A 6,000-nucleotide genomic window follows, 5' to 3' on the forward strand; every position below is an offset into this window, starting at 1 on the left:
TATTTTTTGGTTTTTCGAAACAGGGTTTCTTTATAGCTCTGGAGTTTGTCCTGGTACTAGTAGACCAGGCTGGCCTTGAACTCACAGAAATCTGCCTGCCTCTACCTCCTGAGTGTGCTCCTTTTTAAAGGTGTGTGCCAGTACCGCTCAGCTCTTTTTTTTTCCTTTGAGGCAGTGTTTCTCTGAGTAACCCTGGCTTCATGGAACTTATTTTGTAGACCAGGCCAGGCTGGCCTCGAATTCAGAGATCTGACTGCTTCTGCCTCCCCAGTGCTGGGGTTAAACATTCTTTTTTCTTAAAGAGCAAGCTTACAGTCAAATGACCTGGATCTGAATCCTAGAGACTTCATTGATATTCTGTATGATCCAGCATGTACCTCTGTTTCAGCATGCCTCAACTTCCTTCCTGGTAATAAAGTAAGAGGGGTGCCGATCTCAGGGAGGGGAGATTAACAAGCTAACACACACACACGCGTGCGCACACACACACATATGTACACATGTGCACATATACACACAACTATTCCTAGGTTTATTACCTACTAGCATCTCATTTAATATTTACAACAACCTAGGAAGCAGCTACTATTGCTATTCACTTCAGAGTAGAAGCCTGAGGCCAATGTGCTCCTGCTTACACAGTGACTTTCGTAGCTGAAGAGTGGTCAGAAAACATTGCTTCTCAACCTCGTACTGGTCAATAGGATTATTTTTAAAGGACTGGGAGAGTAAGGGGTAGAATTCTGATAATAGATTGGGAAAAAATATTAATTTAATTAATCAGTTGGTCACAGATGTTAAGAAGGAGGAACTATCCACTGTTATGACTTTTAAGAAGATAGCACGGGCAAGCAACTCCTAATCAGAATGGAATTGTTCAGAAGACAACACTCAGCAAGCCCCTCCCATGGTCGGGTGCACTTCCTGGAATGGCTGAAGGAGCTTCTTTGGACCACAACTCTGAGCTTCAGGTAAGTGGGTCTATCGCCACTTCCAGGCCCTGTGACCAGGTGAGAAGCCAACTTTGTCCTCACATATCCAAGCCTAGGTCAATAAATATATCATGTTATCTAGCCCCCAGGGGTTGGTTGGATATAAGCACATGAATCAGGAGTCTATTTCCTGGAAACTTCTTCATTCCTGCTGTTGGATAGGGAATACCCTGAGCAATAATGGCTGTCACATTGGAGCCAAATAGCCAAAGAATGGAGCCAAAAAATATGGAAGGAGCCAGGCTGGGCCATGAATTAATCCACAATTCTACTATCCCCTCATTTCAATTATATACGTTAATAAGCTTGCTTTTCCAGAGTCTTTTAAGTTGAGTTTCCTGAAACCTACAGCTGAAAGAATCCAAACTTATGTAAATATCAGTACCAGGAAATCAGCTAAGGCTCAGGTTAAAGGGGGTAAAATGAGAAAAACCTGCATGAAACACTCCACTTTCATCTAGGGAGCAGGCAATCACTGTGCTGGAGTAGTGGTGAGCACACTAATACAAAATACACAAGCAGTGAGCCTGAGCCTCTGAAGTACCACATGTGGCCCAGGAAAGCATGGGCTCTCCTCCTACCTCAGGAAAATCACTTTGGATTCTCCCAGTGGCAGCTGAGTGCAGTCTGGGGCCCATGAGCACATCAGGGACTTTTCTGTCCTACAGAATTATTAGTCATTTAAATGTCAACCATTCCTCTTTCCCCCTGACATATTAAAGTCTAGAAAATTGCATATCATTTGTGTTTCGGTACCTACATCTTAAGGCCAGCAAGGCCCATGTCTGTCCCTGGCATCTCACACACTCACCATCCAGCACCTGCAACTCCTTTATCAGGAGACCCCCAGCTCTCAAGTGACGTTCAAAGACATCATCAGTTCAGTAACTTCAATCCCACACCTCATTTCTGCTTCCCCTTAACCCTAGGACACATTTTCTCTGACTTCAGAGACACCTCCAGTATCCCAGCTGGTCAATTTCCTTTCAATTTTTTGTCAACATCATCTTTTTTTTTTTCCCCTCAGCACAACCTCAGATATACCTTCCTGTTTTCCTTGTCATTTGGTGAATCCAAATGATTGTGCCGTGCCCTGGTTAGTAGAATATGAAGCCACATGTCATTAAAACCTCCTTCACTCAGACTTCTATCCCTTTTCCATTTGATGGAAAAAAATGAGAAGTCTCTCAAATCTGGCCATGGTATAGTTTCAATATGAAATGTCCCTCGGGACTTCTAGGATCAAGGCCTGATTGCCAGCTGATCAGTTTTCAGGAAACCACTAGACCTGAAAGTTCTGACGAGCTGATAGATTAATGTGTAACAAGGAATTAATAATTTTTTAACTATAGCAAGTAAAGGTAACTGGATATGTACAACTGATGCTCTTGGAAAGGTGTATCCTCTATCTGTCCGTCCGTTCCTCAATCTCAGCTTCCTGGCCGCCTCAAGGTGAGCAACTCAGCCTTACTCTGCCCTCTCTCCACCACGATGCTCTGGATCAGGATGGTGAAAAACAAAGAATCCAGTACAGCATGGACTGAAACTATGAGTCCAAGTCCTACTTGCTTCCGTAAGTTGTTTCTCTCGAGCATCTTGTCACAGTGACAAAGTCTTCACCTTGAGAGTGGGACAGCCATCTTCCCGACTTCGTGGAGCTGTCACAGCACACTGAATCAGGCTTTAATTGTATTGAGTTATCAAGATGCTGGGGTTGTTTGCTACTTGTTGATGTCTCCTGGTTTATGCACAGTTCAAGCCACTCACATTAAGTTGTACTTCTCTCTCTGCAAAACTGCAATGCAGTTTTCCTCTTGACCTTCTATGTTGACTATGGAGGAATCTCAGCTCAGAACAGGTTCAGTTTTATATATCTTCAGCTTTATGACAGCTTCCAGCTATAGACTAGAAGAACTGTCTTTAAGACCATAGGGTTGCTGTTATCACTAGGTCTCAGATGGTGCCTGGCACTCCCTATCACCTAACAACTTCCCCTAAGCTTCCTGAAATCCCCCAAGCATCCACTGCAACTGACTATTCTTCCTTGGCATGTTCTCTCCATGAGAAGAACCAGGCTACTGTGATTGCCAGCTCCTTAGCTGAGGATGGAGTCTTCCTGTAGCCCTTCTCCTTATGTTGTCGTTCATTCTGCTCCTCTCTAGGTTGTCCAACCTTTCTTATCACCTCTTGATCTTCTTTTCAGTTACCCGTGAATTCCAATCTTTTATTTGTCACCCTATGAACCTTATATTTCTTTCAATGTTGTCACCCTTTGGAGCTAATCTCATCTCTCCCATGACTTTGATAACGACTTTAAATAGCGACAACTCTAAAACACATCCCTCTGTGCTACATGACTCCCGAATCCCAAGTCATAACGATGTCCCCAAAAAGCACAAACAACTCCTACCTTCTTTTCTCACCCCGTCTAACTTATCTTCCTTATCTTCCCTTTGTCAGTGAGTCTGCTCAGTCATAAGCCTAGAAGGGCAATTCACGCCTAAAGATGATTTGAATATTTGTCTGTCTCTGTATGCTTCCTTATACCGATATTTGCATTTTTAACACGTTTCTTCAAAAACACTATTAGTTCCTGCATCTGTACTTGCACACTCTTTGACACTATTCTCTAGACTTCCCTGATATAAGAACCAGTTGTTATCCCTTCCCTTTTGGAAATATGCCAAGGGCTCTCCTGTACTTTGAAGATGCTCTTTGTCTCTTCTCAGAGACACATTCATCCAATCTCCCGTGATGTGTTCGCTCTGGCTTCCAACAATGTGAATCCAGACGTACATTCAATGGCCATCCTGCTTTGAGTCTGAATCCATATCTAACCCTCTATGGTCCTTTCCTGTGCCCAAATCAGAAGGCTGAGAGCAAAGGAGTCTCGAGCTCTTGTCCTGGCCTCCAATTCATCACAGGCTTCTGAAATTCTTTCTGTCTCATCAAATTCTTGAATTTATCAGCATTGCCACTAACTCAGAACTATCTATAATTTCTTATCCGGAACACCTGACTAGTCTCCGCTCTCCATCTTGCCTCCCCTTCACGGTCTCCCTCCATCCCACAAGCAGCAGGATGCTTCCAAAATGTTCCTGTGACTTCCGTGTCTGCCCTCGGGAAACGACAATACTCTGATGGAACTCTGAGCCTCATGGCAGTAGAGAAAATGCCATAAGAAAAATGTGAACAACAAAATGAGATAATGTGAGACTCAGAGGAGGAAGTGTAATCAGACATACGGGACATGGAAAGGCTAGCCTCTTGCAGAAGTGATGTTTCAGTAAGACTTGAGTGAGCAGAAGTCTATAGAATTTAGTAGAGCATATACTGCTTACGTACCAACATCCCCAACTGGACCCTGAGTCCATCTTACTGCTCTAAGCATTGCCACAGGCTTTGGCATATTTAGATTTTAAATACACATCTGATGAGCACAGAGACAGCTGAAGCTTCCATTGAAATTGTACAAAACTCAACTTTATGTAAATTACATGATTATAAATTTTTTGTGCTTACATGTTGGCATCGATTTGTAAGTCGACTAAAATTTCAAGGTAATAAAAACGAGTGGGGTAGGACTGACTTTGTGTTGTTTCTGTTGTGTCGTTTTTACCTCATACCCTGCAGCCCCGAGAGGATAGCAGAATGGACATTACCGCTTGAGAGACACCGTGGGACCTTTCAGCTTTATCGTACACGTAGTAGCAGTTGGAAGGGTGGGATCTAAAGGCCCTGGCTCTGCATCTTTTCATAGGCAAAGCTAATTTTATACAAATCCAAGCAGGCATCAAATACCTAGATTCATAAATAAAACAACTTTACGTTGTGATAGTGTACTTCTGCTAAGCAGACAACTATAAAAGGTCCTCTGAGAAATATGCTCTTTTGTTGTAAATGCCTGAATTTGATTCTGGAAAGTAAGACATAAACTAAGAGTTGCAAACTGAGATTATTTCTTTTAGTTGACAGCAAAATCTGTCCTGAAACAAGTGGATGTGCTACTTCCATTTGGTCTCCCTGCTGTGCCTACTAACTTGTTTCACTACACAAATAGGTTACGCTGGTTGACACAGTGCTCCCTCTGATCCCACAAGAATATTGTATCCTGCACGCCACAGTATATGTACTGTTTTTCTAAAGCTTTAGAAATAAAATAATTCTGGATTTCAAGACTTGAGTGACCCCAAGTACTATTTTCCAACATGCTCCTAATTCTGTTATCTTGGGTTACAAAACCTCTATAATGTGCGGGATTTGATGTTCTTGGCAAAAGTGAAGTCGCAGAAACACAGTCATGATCTTAGCATTTAGAGCTTCTCTAATTGAGAGCAATGCAATTCCAGGCTTCCTCTCAGATCTTATATAAAGTAGGTACCTGTGCCATCAAACCATTGCATTTCCTTGCTGTAGCTTCTGACCTGTGTAAACTTTTTTTTTTTTTTGAGTCAGGGTTTCTCTGTATACCTCTGGCTGTCCTGAAACTCACTATGAAGACCAGATTAGCATCAAAATCAGAGACCCACCTGCCTCTGCCTCCCAAATGTTGGAATTAAAGGCATACAATCACCACCAACCAGGGAGAAAACCTTTATAGGTAAACCCACACCACATGAAGCCGCAATCTAGACATTGTGGGCATTGGAATAATTTGTTTTGACTTCTAATTTTTCAAATACTTCATTTTCCTCATCCTATAACTTCAATAATTATTTGACTAATTATACTTCATACATCTTCATCTAAATGTTCCAAGTAGCACATGCCTTCTGGAAGCAAGGATTGTTCTCTTTCTGGGGTATGTGTGTATCTTCTACTCGGCTGTGGAAGCATCCTTACGCATATAGTTCAGACTCTCGTAATCACCCTGTAGAGATTCCCTATTTGATTCATTCTGCATCCCTTTGGACTGGATCTCACTATGTAGCTCAGGTTGGACTTGAACTTGAGACAATCCTCTTGTTTCATCCTCCTGCAAACTTCCCCCACATAATTTTACAAAAAA

The 6,000-nt window shown here is 42.4% G+C and overlaps 1 protein-coding gene across 5 annotated transcripts in view; it reads right to left on the bottom strand.

The window, feature by feature from the left end:
- The window catches only part of Dnm3 (dynamin 3), a 474,394-nt gene that overhangs the window by 257,805 nt on the left and 210,589 nt on the right, over positions 1 to 6,000 (bottom strand). The gene's annotated exons all lie outside the window — the stretch shown is intronic.

This window comes from Alexandromys fortis, unplaced genomic scaffold, assembly GCF_014885135.2.
Source record: "Alexandromys fortis isolate MF-2015 unplaced genomic scaffold, M_Fortis_MF-2015_v1.1 scaffold_97, whole genome shotgun sequence".
NCBI lineage: Eukaryota > Metazoa > Chordata > Mammalia > Rodentia > Cricetidae > Alexandromys > Alexandromys fortis.